This window comes from Lepidothrix coronata, unplaced genomic scaffold (genome assembly GCF_001604755.1).
Source record: "Lepidothrix coronata isolate B3197 unplaced genomic scaffold, Lepidothrix_coronata-1.0 Scaffold15, whole genome shotgun sequence".
Classification (NCBI taxonomy): Eukaryota; Metazoa; Chordata; class Aves; order Passeriformes; family Pipridae; genus Lepidothrix; species Lepidothrix coronata.
The window spans coordinates 5,675,531-5,699,387 of record NW_016690195.1 but is presented as its reverse complement, the minus strand read 5'-3'; the positions used below and the strand labels follow the sequence as shown (position 1 = coordinate 5,699,387).

Below are 23,857 nucleotides of genomic sequence, written 5' to 3'. Positions count from 1 at the left end.
GGCATTCTGCTTCCTACTGAACAGACCTCAGTAACATTACCCAGCAGATCTGGATAAAAATTAACCACTGAGCTCCAAGCTAAGGTTTATGGAAGGAGTCCCAGACAGTGCTGATGAAGCTGCACTGAGGCATAACAGCATGGCACTCTCTGCAGAACATTAAGGTTTGTTGTCTCCTAAGTACATGTTAAACTCTACTTGCTTTCTTCAGAAGTTCAGGTCAATCAGACAAAACTTTATTCTTAAATTCTAAGGTAAATATATTTCCTGCCCCTGACCTCAGCAGAAATTACTTTATTCATAAATTCTATTTGTATGAAGGTCTCAACATCAAAGCAATACAGGCAATAATGTCATTAGCTAATAATGGGAATCATTTGAAGAAAAATACTAAAATACCTTAAATACTTAGCCTAAAATTTTGCAAACTGTAATTGCAGCATTCCTGAGAAAGAGTGAAAAGATTACAGCTAAAATGGGGCCAGCAGTACATGAGTTTTGTCCCACTAATCTTTTACTCCTTTCACATTTCAGCACACCTTCATTTCACTCTACCCAGCACAGAGCTGAAATATTTTGTAGGTGCGACCAGAAGCACTGTCTGGATTTAATGTGTAGAAACACAGAACAGTACAAGAAACCCTCTGTTCCAGTGGTGTTAGGTCCAGAAGTCCTCTGAGCTTAGCTTCCTGGTCTTTCCTTCTCATGTGTTCATCCATACAGACATCAACCAAGTAAAGCCAGCAGAATGCTCTTTTGGAAACAAGAGAAATAACATACTACTTCTGTGTCTCAGCTGGAGAAAACTACAAAATGAGAGGCAATTCTTGGGGGGGGCAATAATATTATTCATCAGAGAGAATAATCTGTCTCTGGTTTAATACGAAGCTGCCATTGGTGAGACTGTTAGGTACGGAAAGGATGTCCTGCAAAAAAAAACAGAGACTCCAACTACCATTCAAAGAAAATACTTAGAGCTAAAAATATCTAGAGCTAGAAATATTTGTATATTCTTATCAGTCAGTTTTCAGTAGAAAAGTCCTGATAAACTCTTTCCTCATGATATCTGTTGTTTGCCTCTTCCCTACAGAAATATAAAGTGCAATAATCATATGGCAATGCACCATCTCACTATAACAGGCATCTGTTTTTTTTCCCCAGCTGTTTCATTATTCAACATAAATCTCACTAAAATATCTCATGACAATACCTTTCTGATCCAGTTTTCTCTGCTTCCCGAATCCCATATTTTTGAAACAGTTTATCAGTAATTAATTTTTAAGATATTTTTAGGACCTGAAATATTTTTAGTATGCAAATTAATTACACATTTACAATAGAAATGTTCTGAAGTATGTAATTAGAGATAGCCTTTGAGTGGTAAGATGTTAAGTACTTTTATACAGGATGTGGTTTCATCTCTCAGTTCCTGCAAGGCTGGTTACTAAAAAAATACTGTACATCTTATTAATGAGTTTCATATTGGGCTGAACTGAAACAAGTACTAGGAATGACATTAATATTTTGAACTTTATCCTCCTGAATCCCTCATGCTTTAAAAATACCTGCTAGCAGCAAATATACTACACTTAGAGAAACTAGATTTGACCTTGCAGTACCCTGCAAATGTACCAGAGGTGCCTTCCTCCTTTTGCTCAATTAAACAAGGCTCCAAGCACTTGCTGTCACCTTTGTATTTGTTTGTTACCGATTAAAGTGTTCTTGCTGCATGAAGGTTCACATCTGCGACAGCAGCTGAGAAAATGTTTTATTTTTATCTTCCTGTGCTCCTAACTTCTTCAATTAATACTGTGAATTGAGCAGACTCCTTGAACTACCTTTTTTATAACAGTTGTTTCCCCTCAGAGCAAAGCTGCCTCATTTCTTGTAGATGGGATTTTGCTTTGACTCCAGGGTCACATCAAACATTTTACAGTCTTTAAATAAACTTATCTTTCCTTATTTGCATGAAACTTAGCAAATGGTGTTCATGACTTATTATTTTTCTCCTAAAAAAATAAAATATAAAAGTCTGCCTATCTTGTTTCATTACCTGCTTATTTGTAATTACTGAAATACATAAAAGCTTTTTGTTAGATTAGCCCCTGTTTTTTATGTCAGGATCTTGCAGCCGTAGGCACTCTCCCTTATGTACGAAGTCCAAAATGCAAAAACAAAATGGTGGCAGAAATCCTTCTCTTCAGTAAACTTTACAGACATTTATGGAAGCACTTAAGGCCCACATTAAAGGGCACTGTGGTACTTGTCACACAATTTAATATATCAAACTAATGCCAGTCTATGAGATGATCGACTGCATTTCAACCTTGTGCCATTATTAAGACATAATTCGATTTTGCAATCCTGTTGCACACAGCTGGCCTAAGCCTTTCTCAGGACCAGCCTACAAGCACATAAACAGAAGTTCAAGCACTTGGCATGTCAGAAATGTCCTCTTTATCCTGTGATCTGGCAGCTACACACGCGTTCATCATGTGACCTGTCATGCAACAAAGATGTTTAAGTGTGCTCTAGAAAGATGGTAGGTAATGGACTACAGACTTTATTGCTCTACGTTTCAGGCTGAAAGTAGTTGATATTTAAGTTGGGCACCTATCTGAAAAAGCTTCTACGTGTTTACTACTAAACTTAGTAATGTCAAAGCCTCACTGAAACATTCAAATGCCACTGTTTGTATTCGTTAACCATTAACATGTGCCCACCATGCTTTTGGCTTCCCACTTCCCATGCTTTTGTTGCATCCCACCTAGCAACATTACCAAAAATAGAATGTTTGAGCATGTTTCAGAAAATAGCTTGAAGCATATACTCTTCCCAGTAAGTTATATAGACCAGGTGATCCTGTTATCAGGGGATAGATGAAGAAATGTGGAATATACAATGTTGCCTGCCCTCACAACCAAAGGATAAAATTTGGCCTGCAGCATCTACTAAGCATAGAAGAAGACTGCGATGCTAAACACTTGAATGGGAATAAGCTGGTGTCACATAAATCAGATTAATTATGAAGAATTGTCTTTCTTATGTTCCTAAGTACATACTGTAGCTTTTAATGGAAGTGATTGTCCTGATAAATACTTAGAGGTCTTTATCTTACTCTAAACAAGAACTGGGACAGTTGTAGCACCACTGCAACAACCTCTTTGCAGACAACTAGCAAGATCTCCACTGACTGTGAACAGTTTCTGACATCATAGCCCTTTACTAATATTATATAGAGTTTCTGCTAACAATCCTTACTACACAATCTAGTGCTTGTCAGCCAGAAACTTTTTAACCCCCCAGAATTTTACCTATATCTGACCTGGCCTTTTTTATTAGCAAAAACTGGATTATGATAGATAGTGTGAGAAAAAAAAAAACCTGCAAGGATACTTCCATTTTAAATTATTAACCTCAGTATCTAAGTGTAATTGGTTAAGGAACATCAGTTAAGGTAGTTTACACTAACTACTGTGAAAAGGCACCAAAAGTCAGTTGTGTTTCTAAAAGCATTGCTGTATGACTTCAGAGTAGCAAATTGAACCTGCAAAAGAATGTGAAAATAGCACAAAAGTTACTGTCATTTACACTGGCCAAGTATAGTAAGTAGTATGACAGCCTGTCTCATGTTTGGCTAAACAGCATCCCTGAGTGCTCCCTGAGGCTAAAGTTGGATCTTTGTCCAGCTTACACTGCAAAGGGCAGTGAAGGGTCTGGTAAGTGATAAAACAAATCTTTGAGTCAGCCACAGATGGGAAAAGTGTTCCTTGAATATTTGTAGTTACTAAAGCCTGTTTTCCTGGAGATCAGGGGTTTTTTTATCTAAAAACTGAAATTTATGTGTTTTCCCCACATCTATACTCTCACAATTCCCCTCTTCCTCCTAAATCCCAGATGATTCCAGCGATGTCCATGGTGACTGACTTGCCACGTGAACATGCTGAATAACTAACCTACAAACCACAAAAGAAATATCAGTTGAGTTCAGACTTAAACCTTTTTCTCATCAGAGACACTAATTTTATCTCTCTCATTTCCCCGTCATCATTTTTCATACAAGTTTTGGGACTGGAATAACTCATTAAATATGATTGAAATTAAACTTTAGATTCTAAACCTACTACAATGAGAGAAGTAAAATACATAGAAGTCCAATAATAATTTTTCTCTTGGAAAACGACATAGAATATTCTTTTTCCTGCATGCCCAGGAGGAATACATTCCATTTTCTTTTCTTGGCAGGAAATCCAAAGAGCCAGAACAGATTGCTGTTGAAAAGCCATGAAATTGATTCTCAATCATCTCTTCTGTTGGATCACTTTAGCTATAGTTCTGGTATTTAAAAAGTCATCAGGAGGATAGGTTTTAGCACTAAGTAAGGTGGACGTGATGACCTGAAATGGCATTGCCTGGCCTTTTCACAATTGATAAAATTGCACAACTTTTCACAGAATAAATTGCTCATTGCACATCATGTTTGTTTAAATTTCAGCAAAGTGTAACTACTATCAGCAGGAGTCTATACCAATTATATCAAAAATCCTGTTTACAGCACAGTGCATGGGATGATTACTACTACTCACACTTTAATATTCACTAAATGGTATGAAAGTTATGTGGGGACTCAGAAATCAGAAATCAGGATCTCTGCCTCAGTGTGTGTCTCTCTCATAGACAGCCCAAAAGAAACAGACTGAGAAGTGTGCTTGCATTCTTGACATCAGTCTCTAGGCAACAAAGAGCTGAATTATGGCTACTGAGTAGCACATGATCATGAAAGGCTTAAATTTCAGGAATCACATAAATACTGTACGCACCTGTATACTTCAAAGTATCTAATCCATACTTACTACACATATATGTATGTATACATAAGAGTATGCACTATGTATAAAGTGTTTGTATATATACATATATTTGTACCTAAAGGTACATATGTTAATGTGATTCTCATATAAAGATGTATCTATAACGTATAGGTACAATATATATATTGTATGCAGAACACATGTATACTGGAACAGATGTTATTTCATGTGGTTCTCATCATATGTGTGCATATGTAGAGATAGATGTGTGTGATACATGTGAGATACATATGTATGTACCTATATTTGCATGAAAATATATGTATAGATGACTATTAAGTCCACCATGCTTGAAGTACTTACATTCAGACCTCAAAGAAGAAAGGCCAAATAGTCATGGGTTTTGGCCAAGCCACTGCAGGCTGATGTCTAATCTGTTTCGGTTTCCTGCAATGTCTGTATCAATTCATATTACCTCTAAACTACCAGAGAGCGTGTTTTGAGTCATACTTTGTGAGGTGATATGTGGGCTTGAAATCAGACCACATCCAGTGTGGCCTAGAGTTTGTTCTTTCTTTGGGGATGCAAGGGGATCATCCAGGAGATGCCATTAATCTCATTTAAGAACTCACCATCTCTGAGGGTTCTTTGACTTCTCTGCTCAAAAAGGCAAATGTTTCTCCTCCTTGACTGTAATCACCCAGTTCAACTAAAATAAATTTTCCTTCACAGGAGGGTAAGTGGGAGAGTTGGTGGTTTGCATGGACTGAGTCATTTCTCCTGTGGAGAAATCCCACATTAAATATTCAGGGAAATAGGAAACATGAAAGAGAACAGTCAGAAAAGTGAGCTCATCATGTACATCTATAGATGCAGGCAAGCAACACACCCTGTTATTTAGCAAGGTAATATCTATCTTTAACAAACTCTTTTATTTCCTAGCTATCCAGTAGCAATTTCATTCTCCTTTTCCACAAAAGCATCTATCCATCCTTACTCTTGCTCTTTCACTACAGAATGGGAAGATGAGACAGTATAGCTTGTTTTGAGAACAAAGAAATTACAGCTGTTTTAATCTGAATATTAAGAGGGTTGCAAGGCAACCTAACAGACAGAACAGGTGATCCTGCCAGCACTCTCCAACTGTTGATCTGAAGGCCATTTTGTCAAAACCTCCTTAATTTACAGATATTGAGAATCATAGAATTGTAGAATCATAAAATTGAATCATAGAATCAACTGGGTTGGAAAAGACCTTCAAGATCATCAAGTCCAACCCTGCTGTTGTTATTAGACCATGGCACTAAGTGCCACATCCAGTCTCATCTTAAAAACCTTCAGGGATGGTGAATTCACCACCTCCTTGGGAAAAAGATGCAGCTGTTGCATTGGCTGGGAATCGAACCCAGGCCTCCAGCATGGCAGGCGAGAATTCTACCACTGAATGACCAATGCCAGATAAGATATTTTTAACTCGTTTACAGAAAGGTGGTCAGTCTTTCATTATTTCCATAAAAATTAAATGCTCCTTTGGAAAGTATCCAGCTTCCTGAAGATCATCTCCGTGTGGACTCCTTATACATGTTCAGATTTCAACTGAGAGGCCAAGCCAAGGGAACCAGTGCAGTGAAGAGGCAGAACAGGAATAGGGAAGTGCTATAGAGCCCAGAGGTCTAATGAATATTTAATTATTTACAGAAAGCAGATCAGCCAAATTAGACATCCTGGACCTTTGATCACTCTGCTGGGACATAAAAGACTGCCCTATGTTCCACTCTGTTTGGAAAATGGGGTCTTTTACATTGGTAGTTATTTAAGAGTCCATTTGTTAGTTACCTGGAATCTTTAAAGTGTTGGGGTTTGTTCACAGCCTGCAAAACAAGTGTCAGGCTTCACATGGGAAGGTAGGATCCATTTACCCAGCCAGACAACACGTGGCAACACTGGTCATCTCTCAAACAGTCATCACTTAACTATTTAGGGCTTACTAGGTAAAATCAAAAGCTTAAAATGCTACCTGAAAGCCAGGCACCCATCCCAGTCAGGATATAATAGGACTAAATTAGCAACAGGACCATCAGGTTTTGTTACCCTGGCAAGGGCAGGAGGACTGGCTTCAGGACTCAGGGCCAGCTTGGAGTCGAGCAGCTGAGGCAGCTCTCATCCCACTGGGATGCCAGGCAATGGCCCAACCTGGCCCGTGGCACTTGCTATTCAACTGAGGCTGAGCTACAGAGCCCAGGGCACCACAGCCCTGTCCTGCCACCCCACAGGACCCACCTGTGAGCCCATGGCCTGGCCTCAGCCCATCCCTGTTGTCCCAAATATGGTTGAGGCATTTGAAATGGTGAAAGATCGGTATTTCCCATTTAGGAAACAATGTAAAGATAGAGCAATGGGCTATACATTCCTTCGGCTCCATTTTACCATGTATGCTCTATGAGGAAGGGGCTTATGTGAGTAAGGGGGAATTGCAGCCTCTCATGGGTCCTCTAAGGAGGCCACTTCAAATGGTAGGCAGTGGCTTAAAAGCTGCTCTATTTGATTTTCACTTGTAATTCCATGGGCCTGTGCCCTGGAGAGCTGCCAGGCTGGTGCTGTTTAGCTCCTTGCTAAGGTACAATGTATCTGCATCATTTGTACAGGCCTTTATGTCACACAGTGACAAACCTGCACAGAGCCACTATCACCTCTCAAATAAACACTCAGAGAAGCACTTGTAAGTCATGAGGCCAAGTCCATTGGCTGGAAAACTGACTTGTTAATTGCTTCCAAGACTGTTAGCAAGAGTCACAACCACTTAGCAGAGCACTGGCCCTTGCACCTCGAAGCTCCCAGCGGGGGCTGTGTGGAGCAAGATGGCAAGGGGCTCGGCAGCCTGGGATGTGTTCCCAGGGTGCCCAGACCTGCTTAGAGCACCAAAGCTCCAGCTTTGGTGGGAAGATTATCTGCCTCAAACAGGGCAGTGTCCAGGAGCAGGGGAAGATTTCTCAGGCTTTTGGAAACCTAAGGAGAGTTATTTGCATTTAAACAGGGGGAAAGGAATGGCCTGTGATAATCCACATACTGCATCAGGACAGGGATTGCATCCTGATGGGTACATTTAGTTGAGATAATAATAAAAAGAGTTGAAAAATACAAAACCAGAAAGAAAAAAAAAAGGATCATTTACTATAATCATCCTCTTACTTGAGAGTCTAAAATTCATACCTATGAGATATACTTCTTTTAAAGTATACTATAAAAGACAGAATGCTACTTTGACCTTTGACATCATTAGTCTCTGAGGTGTTATTATGCTGTTCTTTTAGTGTCAACTCTCTTCCTAGTGTCACCTGCTTCCCTTCAATGCAGAAATTTCCTTTTTTGCTATGGAGATCCCATTGTGGCCCACAAGGTAAATGAATCACTGCTCATAACTATTATTTAGCTCAAAGGTGAGGAAAACCTATTAACCTGTAAATCCCTCCCTGTAGTCTTGTCTTGTTCCCGTCTGCCATCTTGTGGCAGTAAAAATTTAATTCGGCTGTAGCCAGAACTGTCATTCCAGACTGAGGTGCAGCAAAGCACCGAGTTGTTGCCTATCCCACCTCTATAAGCTTATTCCCTCACGATGTTGAGAGGCACCCTGTGTTGCTGCCCAGGGAATGATGGAATCATTAAATACCATCTCTGAAGGTATTTAAAAGACATGTGGGTGTGGCACTTAGGGACACGGTTTAGTGGTGGACCTGGCAGTGTTAAGCTAATGGTTGAACAGGATGATCCTGAAGGTCTTCTCTAACCTAAATGATTCTATGATTCTGTGTTAGGCACACACCATGGTAACAGGTGTTCCATCCTTTTCCAGAATTTGGTGACAAGCCTGAAATAAAATGTTCACATCAACAATTTGGAAGATGTTCAGAGTGAGAAGGAGAGATAAGGTTGGATTAGAAATGCATTACACGTACAATGCATCAAAACAGAAATTAAATCTTGTCCAGAACAACTGATATTTTTCCCTTCTGTAATTATTTCTGAAGAGAATGATAAGGTGACAAGGGAACGAGGAGAAGCCACAGGCAGACTTGGGAATATTGAATAAGGGTCAGCAGTGATAGCTTACCAAGGCTTCACAGCAAGTAAGACAAAATTGAATTTGTTATTTCACATATGAGGACAGGCCACAGCCGTGATGGAGAACAAAAAGGCAGATGGAAAGGGCTGGAGCAGCAACACAGAGTTCTGTCCCAGTTTCAGAGGAGAGTCTTTGAAGTCACACCAGACATTACTGTAGTGGCTGGGACTGTACAATAATGTGCTCAGCCACGCAGAGAGGCTGCCTCTTCTCCAAACACACCACAGCTATGATGTCATGGCTAGCTCCCGCTCAGCCACAAGAAGTATCAGCCACAAGAAGTATCTTGAGCAGAAGACATGGCTCTACAAACAGCTTATTTCCTCCAGCAGCATGCCATTGTAGACATCAATCTGCTTTATCCCACCTAGAGACATTTGAGATCCCTGGAGATCCTCTGCTGTCAGATCCACAGGTCTTGCTAACTTGTCAGCCATGAGAGCTGACACCATCCACACAGGCCAGTGTCAGCAGAGGTTATTGAAGAAATGACTTTCCTTGGCAGAGCAGGTAAAGACTGAGCATAACTTGCATCTATAGGGGCTGGATTTATGCAGACAATGCACTGAGATCAGAAACATACAAGTCAAGTGCTCTTAAGATGAACATTCTGGTGAAAAAAAGCATGGAAGAGGAAATCCCTTAAAGTCTTTGAAGCGAATTTAATAGCTCCAATATTTACACTCATCCTAGCATGATAACATTTCTGTCAGAACAAAATATTACTAATATTATAAAATAAGGCACTTGGAAGTTAGAAAATGCCAGCACTGTAGCATAATGACAGAGTTATTAACTGTATGATGACAGATTTACTTCTGGGGGATGTCCATGGCAATCATCATTCAGGACCTTTATGATAACAGGAAGGAAAATCTGTTTCTTAGATCAGTATTCCCTTGTTTTTTCTATAAAGCAAGGACTGCTCAATATTTTAGAAATATTTCTGCATAACAATAAGCCCACAGTAGCTTTAATTTATAAAGGCAACAAATGATCATTAGATACTATATTTTTAGCCTTTTTTGTGGACAGATGTATTCCTTTTAATTAAGTATATTAATGGACTAATATTTGGTCCAATATTTTCTCATATTTTACAACCTTCTAGACTGATTGAATTTCAGGCTAATGGGTAATTTTGTAGATTATTCTTCCCTCGTGTTACAGAATGAGACAAAATGATATGATGATGCAAGTAACTGTGTCTTCCTTTATCTCTGACCCAGAGTGGTGCTGAGCTAATCAATTAAATGAAACTTTCTCCAATTAGTCCCTAGTCCCATGCTCTTCTTAACATGTTGTATTTTTGTGTGAATTCAGTCGCAGAATCACAGAACAATTCAGGCTGGAAGGGACCTCTGTAGTCTAACCTCGTGTTCAAAGCTGGTTTATATTTACCTATATTAAAGCTGTAAATATGTAAACAGATTCTTTAGAAGCTATTTCTGAAGCTCCTTTTGATGTGCATTCAGTGTTCATGTTGTCATGAGCCACTGTAAAGTGTTACATTATCCTGCCTCTGGATGTCAGCACTTGCCCTCATTTGGAGGCGTTTATAAATTGTCCTTCAAATTGCTTTTCTCTAAGGAACCATAAAGCCAGAGAGATTCCAGTTCTCATTCTGAAATCATCTGAACAGTTTGGTCTGGCTGGAATAATTATCCTGAGTCAGAAAATTATATTATCTGTGTAATTGAGAAGAGATTTTTTTTCAGGATTTCACTTCTAAGATGTAGGGGAAAGGGAGATTCAATCCTGAATTCACCTTTTTCCCCACCATTAAGACTGCAAGCCATGAGCAAGAAACAGGAAGTAAGAAGAAATAGAACAGGTTCAAGCACCTGCTATGCTACCCACTTGCTGATGATACACTATCAGAAGAGCAAAAGTTATACACAGCTTTTTATTTCAAGCTAAAGCTTGCCTCTGAGACAAGATCTGTATGAGGCTGCACTGTTCTTGCTTTTGTTATGGCCAGGTGGTGGGGACAGAGGCTCTGGAAGGGCCATTTTGCTCTTCACAAATGTAGTCAGAGTCATGGCTGTCATGTGAAGGAAGAGCAAGAGAGTAAAGAGGGAAGAGAACAGTGATTATTTAAACAGAAAGACCATAATGCCTATCCAATGTAGCATACCTTTGGTCTCTCTCCTGGTGCACACCAGTAAGCTCTCAAACCCAGTGGGGTCACAGTGTGACTTCTGCAGGCTCAGTCACAGCAGGGTCTCCGTAACACCCAACTCTCAGAAACACTCAAAAGATTTGAAGGAACTCAGCACCTTATGGGACCAATTCTCAGCTTTTCTGTAGCTCCTACTGTGTGCACTCAGAGGCATTGCTAGTAAAATTTCTCTAGATCTCAGTAACTGGGTACAAGCATATCCTATGGAAATCTGTCTTCCTAGAAGATTTTACTTCTTATTTTGACATGATTAGACACAGAACCATAGAATATTTCAGGTTGGAATGGGCCTATGAGGATCATCAAGTCCAATTCCCCGCTCCTTGAAGGATTATGTCAAATTAAATCATATGACTAAGAACATCATCCAGATAGACCTTGAACTCTGGCAGGCTTGGTGGCATAACCACTTCCCTGGGTACCCTGTTCCAGTAATCGACCACTCTCTTAGTGTAGAACCTTTTCCAAGTATGCAATCTGAACTTTCTTGGAAACAGCTTTGTTCCATTTCCTTGTATCCTACTGCTGGTCACCAGAGAGAGATCAGCAGCTTCTGCTTCGCTGCCCTCCTTTAGGAAGTTGCAGACTGTGATGAAGTCAACCCTCAGCCTTCCCTTCTTCAAGCTGAACTAAGTAACTTCAACCATTGCTCATACATCTTGCCCTTGAGGACTTTCACCATCTTGGTCGCCCATCTCTGGGCACACTCTAACAGCTTTATATCCTTCTCATACTGTGGTGCCCCAAACTGCACACAGCACTTGAGTTGGGGCCGCACCAGTAAGGTGCAGAGTGGGACAATCACGTTCCTTGACTAGGTGGCAATGCTGTGTTTGAATCCAATAATATAATGTATTATCCAATAATCTCCAATGTAAAACAAAAAAAAAACTCCACAAAATCTCTCTATGGAAATTATTTAGTTAAGATTGAATTTCCTGACAAAATAGAAATAAGTGATAACTCACGCGTGCAAACTAGAATGTCCCGTCCCATGTGGATTTATATTCATACCATCCTACATCAACAAGTTCAATCTGACAAACACAATGTATAGTTAGAATGCTGCCCCCTGAAGCATGACATACAGTTTTATGCTGGAATTAATGAAATTCTCTATTTTTATTCATTGCATTGGGATGTTAGCTAAGACAATAAATGCCTTAGAAAGAGTGAACATTCAAAAGCCCCTGTTATCTTGTATATTGAAAGACACTTGTTTTCAGATTTAACGCATGACACTTACCGAATAACTCAGGCATAATTGTTTTGCCTAAATACATCTGTCAGAAGTAAGATTCAAATTCAAAAAAAAACCCAAACTGAAATTTATATAAGAGGAAATTCCTGCCATGCTAAATGTACTCTGATTTAATCTAAAAATGGTGGAGCAATACTATTATAGCCAAATTTGTCCCCCTTTCAATCACTCATTAAGCTGGTTTGGATCCACAGATGCTTTTATAACTCCCAAATGCAGTGAAAATGGTGTAAATTCTTCCATGTTAAGATCAAGTATGAAGATACTTTCATGCTATGCAGCCATCTCTGACTTTTTGAACCAAATTAGAGATCACTTAAGAAAAGTGGGTGCAAAACAAGCCCATAGAACTAGATGAGGTGTGTTCGTGGGCACTAAAAGAGCTGCCATTTGCTATTGTAAGGCCACTCTAAGTCATCATTGTAAGGTCATGGAAATTAGGTGAAATCCCCAGTGACTGAAAAAAAGGTAAATGTAGCACCCATCTTCAAAGGGCAAGAAAACAAAAATGGTGGCCTGTTCACTTAATATCTGTCCACAAGAAAATTAGGAGACAGACTTTCCTGGAGGACATTTGCAAGCACAAGAATTTTACTGAGAGCAGCCAGCACAGATATATCAAGCCATCACACCTGACAAGCCTGATGGCTTTGTTTGATGGGATGACTGGATCATAGAACAGCTGGAGACTTGTAGAAGTGTCTTTAGCAAGGCATAAGTAGCCCATAATAACCTCAGAGCCAAACCAAAGAGATAGACTAGAAGGTCAAGGTTGCTCTGAACAGCTCTCACAATCCGCCTGTATTCATGAATTTATTCTTTTTCTTCAGTAGCAAAGGAGCAAAAGTGCTTGTTTCCAGTGAACAAATCAAAGTGAATTACTATTATTACTTGATCAGTTCTGATGCTCCTTGGTGCAGTGTAGTGCATGAAAATACAGTCTGCTGAAAAACGGCCCCCATGACAAGCTCAAGGAAAGCCAGGCAGCCTGTAAAATGGAAGATGATTTACTGCTTGTGATCTTTACTTCACTGTCAGCTACTGCTTCTGTCTTCCATTAAGACTTTTTAGATTACAAGCAGATGGAACTTTATAGATATATCTGTAGTCTTACAAATGCTACTCTACTTGTACCCCATTAAGTATGAATGTAAGAGAAGTACTCAGCATTCAATTCAGAGTAATGTTATATCAAGGATGGCCACCACATTAGAATTTAAAAGAAATGCTCAGCACATTTTTTAAAATACAATTCAAATAAATTCAAAACATCTGGGACATATAATTCTGCAATAAATAAGATTGAAGATAATAACCAGAACTGATATGCTTAACATTAGAACTAAAAGTGCTGCTGAAAACTGGTTGTAGACAAAACCAGCTCAGAAGTATAAGTAAGCAGATTCTTTGGGTCAACGTGTCTTCAGATCAGCTTGCACAACAGAACCCACATCAGGAGCTATCAGGTCCAGAGTTGCTCACTTGCACCTGAGCAAAAGGGTTTAATGAGAAGAAATGAAGAGATAACATCCACAAGTCTAAGATTTTGTGATTTTTCACTGATGAATACAACGGAGGTGGCATGAGGGTGGATCCAGAGAGTCTCATCACAGAACACAGACATTTTGTAGGATAATGAAAAGATTAAAAGAAAACATTTGAAGGGCTTCTGTTTTCTGTCAATGAAGAAGGATGATGAAATCTTATGGAAATCCTGGAAAAGCCAGCAGGCAATTCTGTGGGCTTTGTTTTCACTGTGGTGTTAGAAATGGTTTTGATTACTGAGATGGACTACAGTTTCTGCACATAAATAACATCTTTGATCTAAAATGCAATTGCTGTCAGGGAGAAAGTCTGATCAGTGTTCAACTTTCCTCACTCTCTTTTCTCTCTTTGTCTGATTTCTTTGAAGTTCAGTAAAATATTCCTAGCATGCCATCAGCATCATTTCATTTAAAAATCCCGGGAATCCAGATTAGTCATGACAAATTATATATAAACTGAGGAATAGTTTCTTTCAAACAGGTTTCAATTTGTATGAGGTGTACCCTTCTACTTGCCTTGTGAAAAGGTACATTTCTTCAGCTTTTGTATTTTTCTAATGTAATAGGAGAGGAAATTTATTTCCTGACAATACTCACTAGGACTTCACAGCAGTATTTGGCATCAGAGGAAAATATACAGCACAATTCCTTTGATAGTAAAGGGACTGGGAAAATAGAAGCTTAAGTAAACTTAATATTTCCTTGAAGAAAGGAGGATTTTTTTTTACCCCATCACTTTGCTTCTTAACTTTACAGTAAATACTTGCCTTCTTTGTATACACACACCTTTATTAAATTCATGCTGTTGTCACATGGTTGTTTTATAGTTGTGTTTTATGGCCAGTTAGAACATTTTATCTCTCATTTATCTTATTTAAAATTTCTAGTTACAGTAGCACCAAAGTGCACTTTGACTGATTCACAGAAATGCACAGTTTCTAGATTTGATAACAACAACAGCAAGTGATTGAAGTCTCTGGAAAATCAGGTTTTCTTTTCTTTTTCTTTAATGTGTAAACAGTATAAATACACTCCAATGCTGAGACTGACAGCTGGAAAGTGGCAGGAGCAGCTGAGGGAACTGAGGTTGCTTAGTCTGGAAAAAAAGGAGGTTCGGGGGGGATACCTTATCGTTCTCTACATCTACCTGAAAGGAGGCTGCAGTGAAGTGGGGGTTGGTCTCTTCCGTGAAGTAATAAGTAATAGGAAATGACCTCAAACTGTGTCTGGGGAAGTTTAGGTCGGATATTAGGAAGCATTTCTTCACTGAAAGGGTTGTCAAGCATCGAAACAGGCTGCCCAAGGAAGTGGTTGATTCACCATTCCTGGTGATAATTAAAAGACACAGAGATGGGGCACTGTGGTTTAATGAGTGGAGGTGGTTTAATGGTGGACTTGGCAGTGGTGGGTTAATAGTTGGACTCGATGATCTTAAGGGTCTTTTCCAACCTAAATGGTTCTGTGATTCATTCTATGATTCATTTCAAGTGAAATTAGTTCAAAGAGCAGAAGTTAATATTCTAAAGATCTCATTCTATGTCAGTAACATACACTGGGATCTGAGTCAAACTGGAATATGGGAGCTTTGTCGGGCTACTGCCATCAAGCAGCAGTTCAGTGGATATGAGGCACCGAAACATGTATCAGGCTGTCAGCTTTGGAAAATGAAATCCTCTACAACTGAAATATAGGGTAAGACATGACTGATGAAACTTCTTACAAGCATGGTTCACTTCTCAAAAAAAAATTATCCACTTTGGAGACAGAAGGCAATTGTTTGTATCCCCCTCACTGACATTATCAGCAAGGGCACCTATGTTTTATCCTTTTTCCCTCTGTCATAATACAAGTTCTTCTGGTGCTGCATTAAGCATAGGTGATTAACTTGTGTCATTTGCTCGTTTCTTTATCTTCAGTCATTGTGTTCAACCTAGAAAGTTAAATTAATTTTTAGACTCTTTGAACCCAAGTCTTTTATACTTTGAAAACAAGAGACAAAGGTTTAAACTTGATTTGATATTGTGTGGGAAGTCAGCACTGAGTTGAAACTGGTTTGATGAGTTTGTAACAGCTGTTGCCACTCATTCCATGGTGGTATGTATCAGCTAGATCTTCCCAAGCTCTGAGGGCTTCAGATCCATGCAATGTATCATGGAACTACATTAGAGGTGTAGATCCAGCAGAAAAATGTGAAAAACAGAAGTCAGCTTGAAATGGTTGAGACAATGCCAATGAGGAATCCCACAGAGATCTTCACTAAGGAACTGAATTAGACAGTCACAGGTATACTGCTTCTAACAAAAAAGACTGTACCAAGACTGTCCAGAATTGCTCAGTTTCTACCTGTTCTTCATACGCTGGCAGGTCATAGGATAAGACTGTGAGTTTTTCTAACAGTCCTGTTCCTACATGTGGTAAAACTCAGATAGTTCTGTATCACCTACTATTTCATATCATCCTAATCTATCTGCAACTAGGTGTTAACTTGGTTTATAAAGAAACAGCTAATACTTTTACTGTTTTGTAAGTAAAACTTTCAATCACTACTCATTTTATTGTTGCCTCCTGGGAGCACACACGAATTTACCAAATTATCCTAAATTTCTACTAACTCCCTTAAGCAAGACCGTATTATTACACAATACAGACAGATTAAGGAGGAAGAGAATGGGTGTCTTTGCCTTTCAAGATAAAACTATCCTCTCTTTGCACCACTGATGCAGTTTGAATGACATGTTTGAGTCTGAAGCCAGCACTTTACCTTCCAGTGAACAGGTTTGTATTTGCCTTTGTTTAGCTTTTCTGTGAACCTGTTCCAGAAGAGGGACAGAGGGCAACAGCTGAATGTATCATAGAATCATAGAATAGCCTGGGTTAGAAGGTACCTTAAAGATCATCTATTTCCAACTCCCCTGCCATCTCCTATGAGTTTCTCAGACAGGACTAAAATTTGTGGTACACAGTCCAAGAATATGGACCCCTTTCCAATGGGGTATGAAAAGACCTTCAAATGGTAAGAGCTAGACCAAAGGTATCCTAAAGAATAGAAAGACTCTGTAACCTATGAATACCTGGCACCTTTCTAAAGCTCATTAAAAATGTTTCCCGATAAACAGATGTAAAAGGAACTTTTTATGGAGACAAGTGTGAAATGTGTTTGTTTAAATTGAAGCCCACTGTGATGGGTTGACCTTGGATTGTCATCAGATGCTCAGCCAGTCACTCCATCACTCCCTTTCCTCAGCAGGACAGGGGTAGAAGAAACAAGAAAAAGCTCATAGGTTGAGATATGGACAGGGACATCATTTCCCAATTACCATCATAGGCGAAACAGACATGACTTCAGGGAAATTATTTTTATTTACTGTCAATTAATAACAGTAGGAAAGTGAGAAATTGAAACAAAATTAAAAATACCTTTCCCTACACCATCCCTTCTTCTCAGGCTTTGCTTCACTCCTGATTCTTCTACCTTCTCTGCCCTGACTAGATCAGAGGGATGGGGCATGCATGTTGGAGTCAGTTCACAACTGATAACTTTGTCTCTGCTGCTCCTTTCTCCTCATGCTTTTCCAGTGCTCCAGCATGGGGTGCTTCCCACAGGATACAGTCCTTCACAAACTTCTCCAATAAGGATCCTTCTCAGAGAGTACAGTCCTTTGGGAACAAACTTCTCCAGTGTAGGTCCTCCACAGGTCCTGCCAGAAAGCCTTCTCCTGCATGGGTCCTCTCCATAGGCCACAGCTCCTGTCAGGAGTGTGCTCCACTGAGGGGTCTCCATGGGCATATCCCCCTTCTCTGGTGTAGGGTCCTCCATGGGCTGCAGGAGGACAACGTGCATCACCATGGTCTTTTCCACGGACTGCAAGAGAATCTGTGTTCCGGTGCCTAGGGCACCTCCTCCCCCTCCTTCTTCACTGACCTTGGTGTCTCCAGGACTGCTTCTCTCACATTTTCTCACTCATCTCTCACAGCTGCTGTACAGCACTATTCAACCTTTCTCAAACATGTTATCACAGAGGGACTACCATCAAAGCTTAAAGGACTCAGCTTTGGCCAGTGGCTCTGTTTTGGAGCCAGCTGGAACTGGTTCTGCCTGACATGGGGGAAGCTTCTAATGTGTTCTCACAGAAGCCACCCCTGCAGCTTCCCTGCTCCCAATACCTTGACACATAAACATACATAACAATGTTAATAACATCTGGCTTAGAGATTGATTTTCAAACGCCTTACTTGTGGAATTCTCAGGCAAAATTACTGCCTATCTGTCCTGGTTAGAGTCCATCACAATGCTTTGAATAGTAGTAGTTTTTCCCTTAAAAGAAAAAGCAACCCCATTATTATTATTGTTTACTATTGCTTTAAAGTCATCATAAGATGTGTTTGCTTCAGTGAGCACTGTGATCGGTGTACATTTTGTATTTTATAAAAAGAGCCTAATCTCTTTTCCCATTGCTTCATGGAGGCTGCTTGAAGATGAGACTGGCATAATAAGGTCAGCACTGCTGGGTAGTGTAACAAACTTGTCAGTAAATGTTAATATCAAAAACAGCATCTCAGAAACATTTTCTTTATTCTTTCACTTGCTTAAGACATGTGGTTTCTTGCCTTAACACTATATTCAGAAAAAAAATATACAGAGATTTAAAAAGAAATATAATTAAAACATTCCCTTCAAAGCCAGGAAAATATTCAGAATCTCGTCATTAGCAGGAAAGAGTATAGGCAGCTATATATACCTAATTTCCTGTGCATACTAGCAATAAAGTCTTTTAGGGTGGATTTCTGATATATTTGGCACCATCCCATCCAGGAACCATGAGTTAAATCCTTGACCATGTACAAATCCTTTTTTTGATGCTTCAGTGGAAGATTCACCATTACAGAAAAATACTATGCAAATCAGATTACATTTTCCTGCCTTGGGGATTCCAATCCTTCTGCCTGTTGACCATGTCAACCTTCTCTATATAGATACACTAGAAAATCCCAGAGAAAGAAGCAATATAAGTAATAAAATAATGAAAATCTTACAGTACCAGGGATAGACAAGAGATCCATTTGCTGGGGAAAGAAATGAGAAAGGCACCAATAGAAGGACAAAATTTGGAAAAAAATGTGGAGAAGAACTACCCACACTTTCATATTTTCTAAATATAAGCATTATATTCAGAATTATAAGCAAAGAGAAAGGTCATGGTTCCAGCTGCAGGTTTTTGCATTATGTTCTGCCCTTTATGTGAGCAAATTTAAATCTCAGGAATGTGTTTTGTGCAATGTGCTGTCTGCATACAAATTTACTGCACTAACCAAGGAGCACAATATGTGAAAGTTTTTGTGGTATATCAGCACAGTCAGTGGTGACACTGAGCTCACGTTGCCTGAATCCCAGAAGTTGTGGTGAGTAGGGCAGTAAGTCTGTGCTGTTAAGCATTGATAAGAGGTGCACCATAGTACATCACACTAATATAGTTACCTGGGTACCAGTTGGCCTGATGGAAAGTGGAGAAATCTGGTATGTGGATATAGCAGGCTCTAGTCTGCTGGGAAAGAACCACACAGATGTACCCACCAATAACCAGGTTCCAAAACACTGGAGGCTTTTTAGATATTGTATAGAAAATACCTTTTCCCCTCTGATATGTTCAAGTAATTTAATTTGAACCCATTTTTGCTTTCCTCTTTGATGAAGAAAAACAACAGATCTGTCCAGGTGATTCACAGAGGTGGTTGTGGGTAACATACCATCTAATCCATCTCCTTTCATTGAGAAAGTGAAAGATTTGCAGCTGAGCTTCCTGAGTGGGGAGGAAACAGAGGGAGTCTAAAAGCATGTAATGTCACTAAACTCTTTATTCAGTAAGTGTAAAATTTATTCCACAGTCTCTTCAGTAAATATATTTATGGCTTTTACATTTGTGATGGCTTACCATTCTGACATAAAATTTTCCTTTGTTTATTCAGACTTGTCCAGCAGTACAGGATTGCTCTGCAATCTCTGTATTTTCAGATGGTTTAGGGCAAAAGCAAGGTTCTATTTGGAGACTGCATATAAAAAATTCCTGAGGCAAGAGGTTGCATAGCAATGGGAATATAGTGCATGTTCAATACTGAATCGTCATCCTTGCCTTTCTGTTACTATGGAGATGGCATGACTGCTTCACAGCTTACTCTATCTCCACAGCTGCAACAGGAGTTTGGATAGGGTGCATGTGATGTCACTGCTCCTCATACCTTCTCTGTCCTTCAAAAACAGAGGAAACTGATTATTTTTCAGTTTGTGCTTAAATCACAGCTTGTTGAAGTACCATGTTAGTTCTGTGTTTACGAATATCTGTGTCAGTTCATCCTAAGACTATATGAAGCTCAAGGGAAAAAAACCTTATTCTTTAAACACATGCACCTCTAAAAATACTACTGTGAATTATCTCTTTTCTAAGAGCCTACAAACAGGATATCTTACCCACCCATTTTTGAGAACTTCATGTGTACATTCAATTTAATATGAGGATGTGAAAACCATTATAATTAATATACGTTATAATTAATGTACATTTATCAAGTATTTTGTATTGTAGGGCTGCAGTGAGGGAGAAAGGGAGGGGAGTTAAGCAGCTGATGGCTCCAGGTATGAGAGAGAGGCATATGGCAAGGAGCCATCTCTTTTATTGTTGTGCCACAAACATTTTAGCTAACACATTGAACAGAAAAGCAGGTCATATGATGATTCCTTTTTATGAACAGCACTTGACAGGCTGCACTTGTTTAAAAGTATGTCTGCTTTTTTGAATGGCATTTCTTACTTCAAGATGGGAGAAGCATCTACAACTGAATGTATAAAAAGCCCATTTAAAGTACATGTGAACACTTCAACAATAATCTCAAATGCTGCTTTAAACCCACATAGTCAAGACCATTTATTCTTAATCAGAACTACCACATATTCAGTTTTTTCCACTGAAAGAAAGCACTTTTTTTTTGCCACTGAGCTACCTTGCCTGCATGAATTTTGAAGAATTGCCTTTTTGTTTGAAGTTTTGTCTGAATAATATTTTTTTTCAGATGAAAGGGCTCAAACTACTCTGCATGTGCTCTGTGACAGCAATGAGTTCAGATCTTTCATCAAGAGCCAAAATCTAGCAAGCAGGAAAATCATGAGTTTTTTTTAAGATGTGCTCCACAGCCAGAAGGACATGAGCAATAAAAGCAAAGTTTTTTGAGTAAATATCAGTCTTCTACCCACCTACTAAGCAACAGGGCAGCACTGGAAGCTTCAGTAAGACTATCTGATTTGCTTGCACATCATTTTGTTGACTCTGTTGAATTGTGCTACTTGTCATCACAACTGTTGTCATTTGGTATGTAGACTCAACCCTTCAAACAACATAAGATGCAAATAATGCTTTGTTTATACTTTTTCATTCCTGTAATTCATACCATCTACCCTAGAGCATAAGTTTTATGAAGCACGCACGCTCTCTGATTCATCTAAGTGAAATACTCAGGTTATGACATAGATAAAATTTATCTAATGTAACACTGAGTGGGCCTCAGCGTATATATAAAGTACTTTGCTATGTTATGCTAGTCTTCTGCTGTTTCAAAGCCCTTTTGACACTACATTCAGAGAGGGGCAAATAATTCAGCTCTTCTATTCAGTATGTCCAAGTGTGAGTCCATTTCCCACCATCATCAATCACGCTCCTTGCATAAGCACGGTTCCCGTAAGGCTGGAGTCTGGTTGCATCCCATTAAACTAATGGCCGTCGCATGCACACATCATACGCAGTTTAGAGATAATTTAGCTACGGCCGTAAGGCCGGCATTGCCCGGCTGCAGGGCAAGCTGCCAGGCCCCCCTGCCCGCCCCGCAGGCTCGTCGGATGCGGATCCCCTCCGCGGGCGGGGGTCGGGTCCCCTCTGCCCGGCGCTGTCCGCGGTGCTGGAGGCAGGAGCATCGTCACTGCCGCCGCCGGGCTTCCCCGCAGGCACCTTGGCAGAAGGGAAGAGTTTTTGGTAGTCTTAAGTCATATCTGCACTGATTTTAAACAAACAAACAAACAAACAAAACAAATAAACAACAAAAAAGCCCCACCCAAATTAATTACTGTTGGAGAACTTTACTTCTTATACAAACATCCTAACGTGATGCCACCTCATATGGCAGTGGGGTGTACGAGATGATCTTTCAAAGTCCTTTCCAAATCAAACCATTCTCTGATTCTATGAATATTAAAGGAGATTAAAACAGCTCTAATCCCTTTCCAAAAGACACACATTCTGATGTCGATATCCCTAGACTAAACCAGCTTTCTCCAGTGCAGTTAGCTTCTGCAATGATTTTACACGGTGATTTTTTCAGAATCTGCTGTAGGTTTAAAAAAAATAATCATATTTAAGTTATGGAAGGGTTCTTGTGAACAAGTGTTTGTTAGCAGTTAGCTGGTTTTGACAGTGCACATTAAGAGATTCCATGCTTCTTCTTGAAAACAAGGGAACATCTAGGCTGAACTGACGAAGAAACCTGGATTTCAGGTGATATTCTTTCCCTTCTGGAATGAGTAAAGAACTTCAAAGAGATCAGAGAAAGACAAGATCAAACACCTGTGTCAAGGAAGCACTTAAGACAACAGCTACTTCCACAGGGGGATTGTGAGTCATTCCTATGGAGACCCTAGAAGTCCTCAAAGAGGCTTATTAAGAAGATAAATGGGACATGGGAAGCTATTCCCTGGCTGGCAAGTGGCCAGAAAAGAAGGACATGAATGAGAAGCACATAAACAAAGGTAGTAAAGCAGTCATGCACATAAGCAGTGTAGAAAAGCACTCCTGAGACAAAGAAAACATGACGGAAATCCCCCAAAAAAGGGGCTGCGGGCATGGAAAATCCCCAGGGAACTGGGATAAGATAAGAATGTCTCTAGTGAGTACAATTAATGCCATTGCTATCCTATGATTTGATCAACTGTTACTTTTTATACCTTTTTTTCTCCTTACTTAGGAGTTTGTGAATATTTACTAAAGAGTAAAAAAAGATGAATGTTCATGTAACCACCCTTCTTTCAACTTACAGTATTCAAAGCATGTGAGTACATTCATTAAAAATATAGATTTATTTTTTTTTCCAGTCCCAGATGTGACACTTGATATGGGACAGATGGCACTGCCCAGACCAGAATCCACTGCTTCATGCCACAGAACTAAATTACTCAAACACTATCATGGACTTCATTAAAAAAAAAAAAATTGTTCCTAATTTTACACTGTATTTTCCTTTCTTCGGTTCGTCTCTTTACTTCTGTTTATACATCTTTTTTCATTTTAAACAATACATGTCCTTCACTTCACCTTTCCAGAAAAGTACTGACATGTCTGATTCACAGTGTCTTTGAGATAGGCTTACTGTAGTTGATAGGAGCTTGTTAAAAAAGGGGAAGAATCAGTCAACAACCAAATCTTATTTTCATTGCTTGAATATGCTTGTACAAGAATTTCTTGAAAGGGCAACAAACACTATTCAGCTTCATTTATTCGTGCCTTTAACTGTTGCTGGTTTCTGCTCACATTCACTCTGAAAGGGTGCAGCACAGTGGGTCTGATTTTATTAACTGGATATTTGGCTGGAAGCTCTTTGTCAGATCAAATCATTGCTCTACAAAGTAGCAGGAGCAGTGTGAAGTAGCAAGTTTTCCATTAGCATTCTGCCTAGAACAAAGGTGCAGTTCTGCAAATAAGGACTCAGTGCATGTCTCTCTATTTTGTGTTTTGGAAGGAGCACAGCAGCCGCGTGCTAAGTGTATTTAAACAGCTTTATTCCTTGGATACAGATCAAAAAGGAAGATATCTTTTACCAGTGTGTCCAAGACAGGGTTCTCTAAGAAGAACACAGCTGTTTCTGTGTTATCTCATCTCTTCTTCTCAAAAGGCAAGTCTTTTCTTG

General features: G+C 39.5%; 2 long non-coding RNA genes and 1 other non-coding gene across 5 annotated transcripts; 1 reads left to right on the top strand and 2 right to left on the bottom strand.

The window, feature by feature from the left end:
* Positions 1-424: 424 nt before the first annotated feature.
* Positions 425-9,130, bottom strand: LOC108493209. 3 transcript variants are annotated; one of them, XR_001873405.1, is made up of 3 exons: positions 8,920-9,130; positions 5,444-5,591; positions 425-753 (listed from the first exon to the last, which is right to left on the bottom strand). It is a non-coding gene; the product is annotated as an uncharacterized LOC108493209 (long non-coding RNA). The 3 variants fall into 3 exon arrangements; XR_001873403.1 differs by lacking the exon at positions 425-753 and adding an exon at positions 769-926; XR_001873404.1 differs by lacking the exon at positions 425-753 and adding an exon at positions 3,816-3,956.
* TRNAG-GCC lies at positions 6,196-6,266 on the bottom strand. Its single transcript has one exon. It is a non-coding gene; the product is annotated as a tRNA-Gly (tRNA).
* Positions 9,131-9,190: 60 nt separating the features above from the next.
* LOC108493211 lies at positions 9,191-23,144 on the top strand. Its single transcript, XR_001873406.1, has 4 exons — positions 9,191-9,441; positions 20,981-21,276; positions 22,412-22,703; positions 23,046-23,144. It is a non-coding gene; the product is annotated as an uncharacterized LOC108493211 (long non-coding RNA).
* Positions 23,145-23,857: the final 713 nt, after the last annotated feature.